Raw genomic sequence first — 16,996 nt, 5'->3', positions numbered from 1 at the left:
AGGAGCTCATTTCGCATGGAGGTGGTTAACTCTGCAAGTTGGCCTGCCAATTTCATGAATTTTTCATATGTCTATTTAATCAGAGAATTCCTCCATTGAATGTTCTTTTGGCAGACATACAAGATGCTATCATCCAGTCCTGGTACTGGTTTCTCAACCAGGAATTTCATAACTCCATAAGTTTGTACTTCTCGCATCTGTGCAACCCTTATTTCCCATTCCACCTCTTCATTTTTCTAATTACTTATTTCCGTCTCCAATTCTTTCATTACCTGTATTGCCCCATTATGGACTTTACTCAGGTTGACAAAATACTCAACTCCAGATTTCCGCATCTGCTCCAACCACTCCATTACGGTCTCTGTTATTAGTCTACATTTCTGTATTTGCTCCAAGGTTTTCTGATTGGCTAGGGACTTTGGATCAAATGACGTAGGTAGTTGTGATAAGGGTTGAGGATTCAGACTATTTATTGCCTCAATGTACTCTACCATTCTGCACAACATCTCCTTCATTTGACGTTTGTCCCTTTCATCTTTCCAAGTCCTTGTGATAATCTTCTTAGTTGAAGCTTCAAGATGAAGGACATCTATGGCACGAGTAGCAGTCCCTATGTTCACCTTTTCAATGGCAAAATCCTGAACTATAGGATTTTCCATCTTAGCATCTGTCAATGGATGTGCAATTTCTGCCACCCAATTTCCACTGTCAACGTCAAAATCAATTTTTGACATAGCCTTTGATTTCTTGGCTTTGGGAGTCTTTCCCAAGCACTTACTCATCATATCCTCTATCGGAATGAAGGTAGGGATTATTTTAATCTTCTTACTGCCAAGCATATTATCCAACCAGAATGGGCCTGTGGAAGCTGGAGTCTTTCCAGAATCAGTTCCTACATCTTTTTCATCTCTTATTATTATGGTAGAGTCCACCTGAAAGGTTTCCTGTTCTTGTTGGCTGGTTTCCTCATCATCTAGATTTCATTGCTATGAACCTGGATTAATTTGAATGGCATCCATTCCAAGATCAACCACTACTGTTTATGGACATGAGGGTTTTCTTTTACTCCTGGCTTTAGAGTAGGTAACTCTAATAGGAGTCAATTGCCCTTTACTTTGTAATGCATTGCTTTTCTGCTCACCTTTATCCTTTTTGTGAGAATGACCTGCATCACAATATTGAATAAATGTTTTAGAAGCCAGGCTCTTAGAGGATGAAGTTGAACCCCTCAACTGAGTTTTTCTCAAATCTGTGTTGCTTAAGCCATTTCTCCATTCTTAGTATGACCATGAGGGTTCTAGTCTGAATATCTTCCTCCTCATTTTTCTCCCAATTTATCTCTGAGATTACCTCTAGCTGCCTGTCTTCAACAAACTGTGAATCAATTAAATATTTTCCATTATCCACAATATGAGCAGTGTCCATTTCTAGGCCATAATCTCTTACTTATTGCACAGTGAATCTTAGGTGGGCTCTTCTCTGGACCTCATACTCATCCTCACAGTCTAGCCAAAAGTCTTCTAGATTTGGCATATGCTAAAAATGTTTCCTAATTGTAAGATTAGCCATTGCAAAGCCTTTAATATCAAAGTTAGTGCGAGGAACATAGAGTTTGAAATTGAACTGTTTGAAATCTAGTTCAAGGTTCAAGGCATCTGAAACAATATAGCAAGTGTAATATGTTAGTTCAATAGGGAAAGAAACCCCTATTTGATGCTTTTCTCTGCATTTCTTTTCTATATAGGCAAGCTGCCTACTTCCATTAGCACTTGTCTATCGAAGCCATACCTCAGCAATTTGTAGGGTTCCCCTTCAAAGCCACCAACCCTTAGATAAGTGAATTTAGAAAACTGAATGTGGAAACCCCCGTAGGTACTTATAAATTACATAGCTTCCTTAGTCAATCTTTTATGCATGTCTCCTCTCAATTCAAATACTATCCTGCCCAAAAAAATATTTTGAACTTTATAATAATTTTTTGCTACCCTGTGTTGCTGTAAATATGGGTAGTACTCATAAATTCTCATATCATCTTGCCAAATTTCATGGAATAAACCTATCCATTGGTGTATAAAAGCTAAGCAATTTATAAGATATGAAGACATATAAAAATTCTTGTTTCCAAAGAAGCTTAAGCCATCATGCATTCTCTCTGCAATTAACTCGGCCTAGTCTATATATCTTTTCTAACCAAAAATAACCTAAACAAAGAAATACATCCAATCTTCCCAGTAACAGGCAATCTGATTTCCCCGCACCCTATGTAAGAGAATGATTATATCCCTTACTTCTTGAATCATGTGATCACGGATTAATGGGCTTGGCAACCTAGAACCACCTTTTTGGAATTTCAACAACCAATTCCTGGCAATAACACTTCGGTAATAGGCCTTTTTCTGAGAAAAGCCCTTGTGACTTGCAAACCATCCAGTCCTCGTATTGTTCTTTCTCAAGAATTATCATTATTGTGGCAATGGTCTCCCATCTAATTACTAGCAAACTTTTCCCCTTTACATCCCTAATACACCTCCCGACAGGGTCATATCTGCTCATACATTCTACAACTAATTATGGACATGATACGGCAGGGGGAAATGTTGCAGCTTCTATTAACCCACTGTCTAGAATTTTCTGCATTAAAGGGGTATTAGGAGAATTATGTGTTCTTTCATGAAATTCCTCTAAATTTACTGATGGCAAGAAGGTGTCTCCTATGTCAGGTAGGGAACAGACTAAGCCAGATTTTGGGTCCAACTGAGGTGGTTTTGGTCTCATCTCTACTCAATAACCAGGAAAAGTGTATAGCAAGGAGAATTGACTAAACTAACTAAAATACTAAACAACACTTTTCAATTAATGTAAATTAATAGGGAAGAAAGAAGAACTTTGAGCTCACCTTTCATGCAGAACCGAAAATTCACACAAAGTTGAGAAAAGAAACTACCATCGCCGCTACTCCCGTACTGACTGATTTGAACAAACAACAGAGGCCAATAACTTATTTTCAAAGAAACAGACTTATAACATAACCTGAAATGTTGGCTGCATGACTCTTTATGATTCCTGCCTTCATGATTATCCGTGCCAATTGTGCCGAAAGGATTTGACCCTGACACCTTATTAATTCCCGCATACCTTCTCCTTTCATATCTTTTCTCAACATGATTATCTCTAGTACAGATGTCATTATCATTCATTACCTTTGAGGTTCATCATTCAAATCCGAAATATTCCTTTATATGCTGATACTTCATTACTTTGTCTTCAAAATTATCTATCTTCGAACCTTGAACCTTGAACCATTAAAAAGTAGTTTGGAGGTTCAAGTTCAAGACTACACTAGAGAACAAAACATTTGGTCAAACAAGGACTCACACTTTACGAACGTGACTCACAAAGGACTTAATACAACATGTTTGAACCTTGAACCCTAAACCACCTTTTAAAAGGTTCAAAGATTCAAGTTCAACAACAACTATTATAAATTCTATCGACGCCCTATTGAACAGAAAGCAATTACTTCATAAACCGACTCTGAACTTTGAACTTTGAACCATGTTTTGAAAGGTTCAAAAGTTCAAGTTCAAGAAAGACCACACAACGAAAAACTTTCTTTGGATGCAGAAAAATTTAAAGGAGCAGACTAACATTGGCTTTGACTGGGGACTGGGACAGTAATAGACTAAGACATGAACCTAAAAATCTCTGGTTTCGCAAAATAAGACTCATAGGGAAAAGATCTAAACCTCAACAAACTGAACCTACGATTAATCACAACAAAATTTTATATACAAGACCTATAGGGGACTCCTGCTTACAATTTATACAATTTCAAATCCTGCCCATTATAGGTCAGGGGAAGAACGGTACCATCTATTTATGCAAGTATAAATGAATTTGGTCTTTTTACTTCATGGATGTAGAACGGCCCCTTCCAAAGCGATTCAAATTTTCTGTGTGCTCCTTTTTGTGCCTTTCTGTTGTCCCAAAGTAAAACCTGATCACTTGACATGAATTTTCATGGTCTGTAATCCGATCAATCAATTTCTCTCTTTCCTCCTCAACTTTCATTAAATGCATAATTCTCCTCTCTAGAGAATCCTAAAAATGTACATCCTCTATTACTGTTTGTAACTTTGAAGCCGCAAGTTCTAGAGGAAGTGATATCTGAGCTCCTACACCATAGACTAACTCAAAAGGTGACATGCTAATTGCTCTCTTTGGAGTAGTATGGTCTGCCAAGATAGCTTCATATAACTTCTTATGCCAATCTCTAAAATTTTCACTGACCTATCCATTGGCGTATAAAAGCTAAGCAATATATAAGATATGAAGACATATAAAAATTCTTGTTTCCAAAGAAGCTTAAGCCATCATGCATTCTCTTTGCAATTAACTCGGCCTAGTCTATATATCTTTTCTCACCAAAAATAACCTGAACAAAGAAATACATCCAATCTTCCCAGTAACAGGCAATCTGATTTCCCCGCACCCTATGTAAGAGAATGATTATATCCCTTACTTCTTGAATCATGTGATCACGGATTAATGGGCTTGGCAACCTAGAACCCCCTTTTTGAAATTTCAACAACCAATTCCTAGCAATAACACTTCGGTAATAGGCCTTTTTCTGAGAAAAGCCCTTGTGACTTGCAAACCATCCAGTCCTCGTATTGTTCTTTCTCAAGAATTATCATTATTGTGGCAATGGTCTCCCATCTAATTACTAGCAAACTTTTCCCCTTTACATCCCTAATACACCTCCCGATAGGGTCATATCTGCTCATACATTCTACAACTAATTCTGGACATGATACGGAAGGGGGAAATGCTGCAGCTTCTATTAACCCACTGTCCAGAATTTTCTGCATTAAAGGGGTATTAGGAGAATTATGTGTTCTTTCATGAAATTCCTCTAAATTTACTGATGGCAAGAAGGTGTCTCCTATGTCAGGTAGGGAACAGACTAAGCCAGATTTTGGGTCAACTGAGGTGGTTTTGGTCTCATCTCTACTCAATAACCAGGAAAAGTGTATAGCAAGGAGAATTGACTAAACTAACTAAAATAGTAAAACAACATTTTTCAATTTATGCAAACTAATAGGGAAGAAAGAAGAACTTTGAGCTCACCTTTCATGCAGAACCAAAAATTCACACAAAGTTGAGAAAAGAAACTACCATCACCGCTACTCCCTTACTGACTAATTTGAACAAACAACAGAGGCCAATAACTTATTTTCAAAGAAATAGACTTATAACATAACCTGAAATGTCGGCTGCATGACTCTTTATGATTCCTGCCTACATGATTATCCGTGCCAATTGTGCCGAAAGGATTTGACCCTGACACCTTATTAATTCCCGCATACCTTCTCCTTTCATATCTTTTCTCAACATGATTATCTCTAGTATAGATGTCATTATCATTCATTACCTTTGAGGTTCATCATTCAAATTTGAAATATTCCTTTATATGTTGATACTTCATTACTTTGTCTTCAAAATTATCTATCTTCGAACCTTGAACCTTGAACCATTAAAAAGTAGTTTGGAGGTTCAAGTTCAAGACTACACTAGAGAACAAAACATTTGGTCAAACAAGGACTCACACTTTACGAACGTGACTCACAAAGGACTTAATACAACATGTTTGAACCTTGAACCCTAAACCACCTTTTAAAAGGTTCAAAGATTCAAGTTCAACAACAACTATTATAAAGTCTATCGACGCCCTATTGAACAGAAAGCAATTACTTCATAAACCGACTCTGAACTTTGAACTTTGAACCATGTTTTGAAAGGTTCAAAAGTTCAAGTTCAAGAAAGACCACACAACGAAAAGCTTTCTTTGGATGCAGAAAAATTTAAAGGAGCAGACTAACATTGGCTTTGACTGGGGACTGGGACAGTAACAGACTAAGAGATGAACCTAAAAATCTCTAGTTTCACAAAATAAGACTCATAGGGAAAAGATCTAAACCTCAACAAACTGAACCTACGATTAATCACAACAAAATTTTATATACAAGACCTATAGGGGACTCCTGCTTACAATTTATACAATTTCAAATCCTGCCCATTATAGGTCAGGGGAAGAACGGTACCATCTATTTATGCAAGTATAAATGAATTTGGTCTTTTTACTTCATGGATGTAGAACGGCCCCTTCCAAAGTGATTCAAATTTTCTGTGTGCTCCTTTTTGTGCCTTTCTGTTGTCCCAAAGTAAAACCTGATCACTTGACATGAATTTTCATGGTCTGTAATCCGATCAATCAATTTCTCTCTTTCCTCCTCAACTTTCATTAAATGCATAATTCTCCTCTCTAGAGAATCCTAAAAATGTACATCCTCTATTACTGTTTGTAACTTTGAAGCCACAAGTTGTAGAGGAAGTGATATCTGAGCTCCTACACCATAGACTAACTCAAAAGGTTACATGCCAATTGCTCTCTTTGGAGTAGTACGGTCTGCCAAGATAGCTTCATATAACTTCTTATGCCAATCTCTAAAATTTTCACTAACTAATTTCTTCATAATATTTATCAGGTTTTTATTACTTGACTATGCTTGGCCGTTACCCTGTGGGTAATAATCTGAGGAATGAGCAAGCGAAATCCCATAATCATAGAAAAACATAGAAATCTCAATGGAGGAGAAATTAGTTGCATTATCAGCCACGAGTTTGTGAGGAACTCCAAAATGAACCAAAATATTTTCCTTTAGAAAATTACAGACAACCTCTGATGTAGTCTTTCTTATCAGAATAGCTTCAACCCATTTTGTGAAGTAGTCGGTAGTAGTCAAAATATGAGTGTGTCCTGCACTTGATGTAGGCAACAATGGCCCTATGAAATCCAAACCCCACTGTTTAAATGGTTCATCAATAATTACAGGTCTGAGAGGCAATGCTGCAAGTTGAGGCTTTCCGGTGAATATTTTACATTTTTCACATCTGGCTACCCAAGCATAAGCATCTTTGAACATACCTGGCCAATAATAACAATTCCTCGGGATTTTATAAGTAGTTACTGTTGATGAAAATTGACCGCCACAGGCTTCATCATGAAAATTTTTCAACAATGATTCTTGGAGTGGTTTATCTACACAGCGTAAGAAAGTTCCATCCAACCCTTTTTTGTATAGCACATCATTAAAAATGACATACTTAGCAGCCTTCAATCTAAGGTTTCACCTTTCTCTCGGAGATAGATGCACTGGACAATCTCCATAAGTCAGGTAATAGGCAACATCTACAAACCAAGTATCCTGAAGTCCAACAAACAAAACTAAGGGCAATTCCTTATTATTTCAATGTTCATTTTCTGCAAGTAACTTACATAGACCTTGTCCTCTCACCAATTTGGTCGGCACATATACTACTGTATGGGAATGAAGAATATAATACCTAAACTACTTTACAACTTTCACAATAGCAAATGCCTACTTTTCCATCAGCAAATATTTTAATTCATGCTTTTTCAATGGCACACTCATGAATGCTATGGGGACTTCTTCAGCTTCTTCATTTTTTTGAAGCAATATTCCTGACATAGTATGTTCTGCAGCATAACAATAAATAATGAAATCTTTCTTAAAATAGGATTAACAAGGGTAGGAGCATGTGTTATAGCTTTCTTAATTGCTTCAAAGGCTTTCTTTCCCTCTTCATTCCACTTAAACACTAATTTTTCACTCATTAAGTTCACAATATATCAGGTGGTCTCTGCAAAATCTGGAATAAACCTCCTTAACAAGTTTACCTGCCTGAAGAAGGATCTGACTCCATTCTTGTTAGATGGCAAGCTCAATTGTTGAATTGCCCTTATCCTTTCAAGATCCACTTTGACACCTTACTTTGAGACAATATGACCTAATAATTTACCCTCGGTGACACCAAACACTGATTTCTTAGGGTTTAAAGACACTCCATGCTCTCTATATCTTTGTAGTACCTATTTTAAGTCTCTTAAGTGGTTCTTTCTCCTTTTTGAAAATACCGTTAGATCATCAAGATATAAAACTATTATTTTATCCTTCAGATGACCAAAAGATAAGTCCATGGCTCTCTGAAAGGTTGCTCCAGCATTAATCAAACCAAAAGGCATTCTATTGTATGCAAAGGTACCCCAGGGAGTAATAAAGGCTATTTTATGCTGATCCTGTTCTTAAACACTGATCTGATTATAACTAGAAAAGCCATCTAACATAGACATCATTTCTAAGCCTGAGACTGTTTGCAAAATATGATCCATTAAGGGTAAAGGATAATTATCCTTCAAACTGGCCTGATTCAAATTTCTGAAATCTACACATATCCTTATTTCCCCATTTTTCTTATGAATATGAACTATGTTTGCAATCCAAGTAGAATGATGAATAGGATAAATAATCCTTTCTTTCAGCATCTTATCTACCTCTCTAAAAATAGCCTCTGCAACTTTAGGGTTGAAACCCCTTAGCTTCTGTTTAAAAGGACTTGTTCCAGGCTTTAAAGGAATATGATGTTGAAAATATCCATCCTTAAAGTTTTTCAGATCATCATAGCACCAGGTAAACACATCTCGAAACTCCATTAAGAGACTTATGAATCTTTGCTTTTCCTCAGACGTACAACATTTTCCTAAGTTAACATACTTAGGATCTTCCTTTGTTCCAATGTTGATTCTTTCATATTCTCATGTATCCTGAGCTATAGGAATTTGCTCATCCTTCCTTTGCCTTAAAGCATCATGATGATCAAAAAGACGTTCCAAAGAAACCAAACCTTTAGGAATCCTATTTCCCTTTAACTGCACTATCCCTTCATTTGCCTCTTTTTTTAAATCTAGAGAGAACTCTTTGCACTCTGAGGTTGAACCTTCAAAGAAAGTAGTTGTAAATATCTCTTCACATTGCAAGAAATTCTTGATCTTCTGATCATTTTCAAACACCTACCAAAATGCTAAGTTATCAAGCACACTTGGTCGATAAATCGGTTGTACTCGATAAGTATCATCTGTAAATTTTGGATGTGGAACCAGAAGGGAAGTCGATACTGCTAAAGAATCAACTTTAGAATTTTGCTCTCTAGGAATAGCTTCAATAAAGAATGCATCAAACCCTTCAATTTCATCCCATACTCTATTCCTGTTATGCCTCAATCTCTCATTCTTGACACTAAATAACCCCTTGACTTGCTTCACAATCAACTTTGCATCCCCTTTAACTCGTAGCAACCTTATTCCCAATTTCGTTGCTTCAGATAGTCCTAACAACAAAGCTTCATACTCAGCTGTATTATTTGAATTCATAAATTGTAACTTGAAGGAAAATCGAATGGGCTTTCTAGAAGGAGGAATTAAAACAACCCCTGCCCCTGAACTAGATGCTGAACAATAGCCATCAAACTCCGTACCCCAAAGTTCATTGGCTCTTTGTGACTGATGAGCCGCAGCTATGACCCCATTGTCAAACAAAATCATATAGTTGCCAAAATCACATTCTTGATACGAAATTTGTGCTTTAGGATCATCCGTTGGGAAAACAATAAATTTAGACTTTGGTTTTGGTTGCAAAATAACTTGTCTTTTCCCAATAGGAATGGTGACTTGGGACCAATCCATCTTAATTTCACCACCTAGGTCTTTGTAAAAGGTCCTACTAAGTAGCATGTCATAACTTGCTGGAATATTAGCTACTAAAATAGTCAACTTAACACGTTTATCAGGATGTACAACAAGAGTCACTTGTGCATCTTTAATCTATCCTACAAGAGGAATTTGTTTAGAATCCATGGAATAGCTTCTTCCAAAGGGTTTTGTTAAAGATAACCCTAAGGCCTTAGCTACAACGGATGGCATAATATTATTTGAGGCACCAGAATCAATAATACAGTTATTCAATCTATGTCCATTTATGAACAAAGACACATAAAAAGGGTCAGGTTTAGGCTCAAAAATAGGTATCATTTCATCAGTTTGATTACCAACAATATCAGATGAAGTTTTAGGACTGACTGGACGTGTTGACTCTTGATATTGTGGCATTGAGGCAAGATTAACTAACTGCTGAGTTGTCCCAACTTGTGTAGAAGCATTGTTCCCCTTAACAAATTTAACAAGCCTATCAAGTTCTTTAGGGTTCAATTTCAAATATTTTGCTGGTGAGATTTGAATTCTAGAGGATTTACAAAATTCTATTATATCAAAAGGACTGACTATGTCTACAAGCTTTAATAATGGAATTTCTTGTACCTGTAAATCATTGCTGTGAGAATGAGAGAAGATTTCTTTACCTATGAAACTTCCAGCTAAGGATGAAGAAGCCCCTTGAGACTTAATATTGTGCTAGTTTCTAGTTAATACTGAATTTGACTCATACTCTAGGAAGTGTATTTCAGAGTCACCAGACTTCCCTAAAGATTTTTCTTCGCTTACTTCCCTCGACGTCTCTTTTGAACCCATCAATTGTGTATAGCATACCATTTCAAGACAAGACTTTCCATCATGATCGTCAGTAAGATGAAAGATACACATATTAGCTTTTGGTGGAGGTGCCTCAATGGCTAACCTCTATTGTACAGGAGGTAATTGTGGTACTCTTACTCCAGTCCCAGTTGATTGATTTGGAAATCTTCTAGGAACATCTTGATAGGGCTGAGGATATATCATATTAAACTTAGGCAATTGTCTCTTAAGTGTTATGATATCATTCATCAACCTTTGAATCAAAGGATCTGATGTAGTAGTTGATGTTGAGGCTTGTGCAGTAGAGGTTTGAACCTCTCTTTTCCATTTCCCTGCTGTAATTAAATCAGCCTCCAATTTAATTGCTAAGGTCTTAGCAGCTTCTAAGTTTTGTACTCTCTACCTACGTATCAAGAAACTTATTTCTAAGGGCATTGAGTTGATAAAGAAACGCTTCAAATTATCACTAGAGGGTCTTTGATTAACGGGGATTTTATGAACTATCTTGTTAAATTTAGCCACAAAATCTCTCATAGTTTCAGGAATCTCGTTTTTAAACTGTGCTAATTGAGCCAAAAGAAAATGCTCATCCTCAGCTAACTTGAACCTGGCTTCAAATTTTGTCTTAATATCTTGCCAGTTTGTAATATCACCATTCGGTAAATGGTAGAACCAATCTGTAGCTGCATCAGTTAATGTTTGAACAAAAAGTTTGATAGCTACATCCTCATGCTGAATTGCTAATACACCACATGTCGCATGAAATGCATTCAAATGCTCACTAGTTGTGACTTGTCCATCTCCACTAAATTTAGGTGGGTGATCTCGCGAGCCTTTTGGTAGAGGGTTTAAATTAGCTCCTAAAGTGAGTGGTCCTACAATTGGTCCCCAGGGATTATTCACAGCCATTGGTAAGATAATGTTTAAAGGCTTAGGGTTGAAAACCATAGGAAGGGAAACACCATGCAACATCAGGGCATGACAAGTAGAAGATACAGGTATATGAGAAAAAGCACTAGGAGGTCTACTCCTCGCTCTTCTTTGTGGCGTAAAGGAAGTAGAAAAACTCAAATTCTGCAATTCTTGAAAAACTGAATCAATAACTCCTTCATGCCTCTAGGACCTCGTATACCTTCTGGACTCCAGTTTGTTTACAAAATATATCTCTAATATTTCACCAGAATGAATTCTAAAGCTAATCATGAGATAGCCCTATACATCTCATGATTTTATTTCTGATCTCTTATTCGACTCCCCAGCAGAGTCACCAAAAATCTATTAGTTAATAGATTTGCCTTTTATACATTGTATTCTTTAAATCTCTATATGCTTATTAATTAAAAGACAAAGCAACTAACAGTTGGATAATTCTAGAAATAATTATCCTCTACATACGAGTATAGCTCCCCAATTAAGAATGATTTTCACTTAGCTCTAAATTTACAGTAATTTTGTTTGTATACTTTTTACCCGGAAGTACTAAAAGGTAGATCAATATTCATTTGTCAGCACACAATGAATATACTCTTAATTAATAACACAAATTCTATTATGAAGTTCACAGACTTCAATCATTTATTTTTCAGAGAAAAATGCATTCTATGTACATTCACATATAATGAGAAGAAAAGTAACAAATTCCTGATTCAAACTAAATCCGCATAGAGATTATCATCCAAATCTATTAAACTCATAGATTTAATACTATAGAATCTATAACAATTTTATTCATAAAAAAAAAGGGTTCTTTTCTTTCCCAAAATATCATGAAAAACAGATTTTATCTATTGCATTCCTTTGCCCCAAAAATCTTTCGGACCTTTTCAGAGTCATTTTCATCCCTTATATAGCCACAGTAGGGCTTACAATAAAAGCGGGAAACATGGAAAAACTAACTTTTCCGCCCCGTCAAGTTCAGCAAAATTATCAAATGAAACTATCTTAAAAAATTACTAGAAAATAGAGCCTATTCTCTAGAAAACATGAAACAATTTTAAGAAGTAGATTCTTTCTTCCAATCAAAATACGTCGTAATGAAGTGCTGGATAACAGTATTATGTGGAAGCCCCACATGTGCTATACATTGTTTCCACACCTCCTTTTCCTTGTGAACCTGCGCAACCTTATCGGAGTGGCTATCCAGATGTCTAATGCATGGGAAAAGAAGTGACTCAATTTTAGCTATAATAGTTAGGTCATCTTAGACCAAGCCTTTAGCCTCCTTCATGTTAATCTTTTTCTCAAAAGATTCCATTATTGCTTCAACCATTTCTAGTGTCCTGTCACTTTTTAGGCACTTAATTCCAATGCATAGGAGCTCATTTCGCATGGAGGTGGTTAACTCTGCAAGTTGGTCTACCAATTTCGTGAATTCTTCATATGCCTTTTTAATCAGAGAATTTCTCCATTCAATGTTCTTTTGGCAGACATACAAGATGCTATCATCTAGTCCTAGCACTGGTTTCTCAACCAGGAATTTCATAACTCCGTAACTCTGTACTTTTCGCATCTGTGCAGCCCTTGTTGCCCATTCCACCTCTTCATTTTTCCAATTACTTATTTCTATCTCCAATTCTTTCATTACCTGTATTTCCCCATTATGGACATTACTCAGGTTCACAAAATACTCAGCTCCAAATTTCCACATCTTCTCCAACCACTCTATTACGGTCTCTGTTATCGGTCTACATTTCTGTATTTGTTCCAAGGTTTTCTAATTGGCCGGGGACTTTGGATCAAATGATGTAGGCAATTGTGACAAGGGTTGAGGATTCGAACTATTTATTGCCTCAATGTACTCTGTCATTCTGCGCAACATCTCCTTCATTTGACATTTGTCCCTTTCATCTTTCCAAGTCCTTGTGATAATCTTCTTAGTTGAAGCTTCGAGATGAAGGACGTCTGTGGCATGAGTAGTAGTTCCTATGTTCACCTTTTCAATGGCAAAATCCTGAACTCTAGGATTTTCTATCTTAGCATCTATCAATGGATGTGCAATTTCTGCCACCCAATTTCCACTGTCAACGTCAAAATCAATTTTTGACACAGTCTTTGATTTCTTGTCTTTGGGAGTCTTTCCCAAGCACTTTCTCACCATATCCTCTATCGGAATGGAGGTAGGGACTATATTTCTCTTCTTGCTACCATGCATATTATCCAACCAGGCTAGGCCTGTGGAAGCTGGAGTCTTTCTAGAATCAGTTCCTACATCTTTTTCATCTCTTATTATTATGGTAGAGTCCACTAGAAAGGTTTCTTGTTCTTGTTGGCTGGTGTCCTCATCATCTAGATTTCGTTGCTCTGAACCTAGATTATTTTCAATGGCATCCATTCCAAGATCAACCACTACTGTGTCTGGAGATGAGGGTTTTCTTTTACTCCTGCCTTTAGAGCGGGTAACTCTAACAGGAGTCAATTTCCCTTTGCTTTGTAATGCCTTGCTTTTCTGCTCACCTTAATCCTTTTTGTGAGAATGACCTGCATCACAAGATTGAATAAATGTATTAGAAACCAGGCTCTTAGAGGATGAAGTTGAACCCCTCAGCTGACTTTTTCTCAATCTGTTTTGCTTAAGCCATTTCTCTGTTCTTAGTATGACCATGAGGGTTCTAGTCTGAATATCTTCCTCCTCATTTTTCTCCCAATTTATCTCTGAGATTACCTCTAGCTGCCTATCTTCAACAAACTGTGAATCAATTAAATCTTTTCCATTATCCACAATATGAGTAGTGTCCATTTCCAGGCCATACTCTCTTACTTGTTGCATAGTGAATCTTAGGTGGGCTCTTCTCTGGACCTCATACTCATCCTCACAGTCTAGCCAGAAGTCTTCTAGATTCGGCATATGCTGATATAGTTCGTGCTCTTTTTTTTTTTTCCTTGTTCCCTTAAAAATTTGATTGTTTTTTACCATTGCAACATGAAATGGGTTGGATGAATTTAAGTCTAACAAAAGATGAACTTCGTAATAAGTTTCTATTGAATTTTATTCAAATGTTTCATACTACATTTGATTTAATGGATGATATCTCTATAATGTTTCAATGATTTTAAAATACCTATGTTATGCTATTGCTTGTAGATATATATAGTTTTGAAGTTTCATTGAACTGAAATTTTGAATAGAATATTTGAACAACAATTTGAGACCTTTAAATCTACTTGTTACAATTTTTCGTTTCACATCATCCAAAGACATGACATAAGAAAAAATAAATAAAAGGATGATTTATTCATTAGTATTCTATTACTTCTATTCATAAATTTATCAGGGAAAAAGGTATTCTATTAACTTCTATTCAGAAAATTTTGTGTGAAGAAGATTGTTTTTTCTAAATTATTCACATACATTGGAGATTTGATTTGCTTTTTGTTTTTTAAATCTATTTTAGTTTCATAGATCAATTTTAATTTTTTTCATGTTAATGTATTGTAATTACTTAAAATAAATCAATATTATGTAAACGTATCAATATAGTAACAAAATGATTGTCTCCCAAAAATCTTGATAAGATTTTTCTTTCTATAATGAAATTAAATATGTTTCTATATTTTAAATAAATTAAATAAAGTTATATTATATTTCTATATTTGAATTTGGATTTTTTTATGTTTCTATATTTAGATTATAGAAAAATATATCATTCTCAATACATTATATCTGAATTATAAAAAAAATAACTAAATCTATTTATACATCACTTATACAAATAAACTGAAGTGATAAGATTTAGAAATATAATAAAATAATGATAATATAATACTAATATAAAAACAAATTTAGGTTAGGATAAATATTAATATTCTATATTTTTATACATGCATATGATATAATAAAAAAATATGAATAATATGATAGACTTTCTAAAGTCTATTGAAATAACTATGTTTATAAAGATGAATATCATATAAGAACAAATTTGTAAAATAAGGCTTCTTTGTGGTACCTATCATTGCTTATGTTTAATAAAAAATGGATTTACAAGAAAAAAGCTAAGGCTTTATGAAAAATTGCTTATGTTTAATAAAACATGGATTTACAAGAAAAAGCTAAGGCTTTATGTAAAAACCAAGATAACCCCCTTTCTCTCTCTTGCCCCTCCTCCCCATAATTGTAAAGATTCAAATACTACCATTTTCCTATGATAGATTGAGCATGTCATTTCAGTGGTATAAATATGAATATCATTGTATGAGATTCCAGATTTGATTGTGTGATATTTTTCGCATAAAAAAATCTCACACAATCAAATCCAGAAGCTCATATAGGTATAAATATGATTTTATTGCAATTGAAAAAATTGAGTGGCAGATTGCACTATACTCAGAAATTTTCAATATTTAAATAAAGCTTAAGCTCATCTTCATAATATCAGAAAACTAGGATAACCCCCCTTCCCATGAATATTTGAATACTATCAGTTTCCTCTGATAGACAATACCATTTTAGTGGTATAAATAAGGTTTCATTGCAATTAAAAAAGGGATATCCCCCCCTCCCTAGAATATTCTAATAGTATCATTTTCCTATGATAGATTGAGCATGTCATTTAAGTGGTATAAATATGGTTTCATTGCAATTAAAAAAACTGAGTGACAGATTGCACTATACTCAGAAGTTTTCAATATGTAAATAGTGCTTAAGCTCATCTTTGTAATATGAGAAAAATAGGATAACTCCCCTTCCCCCAAATATTCGAATACTATCATTGTCCTATGATAGATTGAGCATGCCATTTCACTGGTATAAATATGGTTTCATTGCAATTAAAAAACTGAGTAACAGATTGCACTGTACTCAGAATTTTCCAATATGTAAATAGTGCTTAAGTGCATCTTTATAATATGAGAAAACTAGGATAATTCCCCTTCCCCCGAATATTCAAATACTATCATTTTCCTATGATAGATTGAGAATGCAATATCACTAGTATAAATATGGTTTCGTTGCAATTAAAAAACTGAGTAACAGATTGCACTGTACTCAGAAGTTTCCAATATGTAAATAGAGCTTAAGCTCATCTTTATATATGAGAAAACTAGGATAACCCCCCTTCCCCTAGAATATTCGAATACAATCATTTTCCTATGATAGATTTAGCATGCCATTTCAGTAGTATAAATATGGTTTCATTGCAATTAAAAAAACTAAGTAGTAGATTGCACTATACTCAGTAGTTTTCAATATGTAAATAGAGATTAACCTCATCTTTGTAATATGAGAAAACGAGGATAACCCCCCTTCCCCTAGAATATTTGAATACTATCATTTTCCTATGATAGATTGAGCATGTCATTTCAGTGGTATAAATATGGTTTCATTGCAATTATAAAAACTAAGTAGCAGATTGCACTATACTCCAAAGTTTTCAATATGTAAATAAATATTAAGCTCATCTTTGTAATATGAGAAAACTAGGATAACCCCGCTTGCCCTACAATATTCGAATACTGTTATTTTCCTATGATAGATTGAACATATACCATTTCAATGATATAAATATGGTTTCATTGCAATTAAAAAAACTGAGTAGCAAATTGCACTATACT

The sequence above is a fragment of the Cryptomeria japonica genome, chromosome 4 (assembly GCF_030272615.1).
Source record: "Cryptomeria japonica chromosome 4, Sugi_1.0, whole genome shotgun sequence".
In the NCBI taxonomy this organism is placed as follows: domain Eukaryota; kingdom Viridiplantae; phylum Streptophyta; class Pinopsida; order Cupressales; family Cupressaceae; genus Cryptomeria; species Cryptomeria japonica.
Note: the sequence above shows the minus strand (reverse complement) of the source record.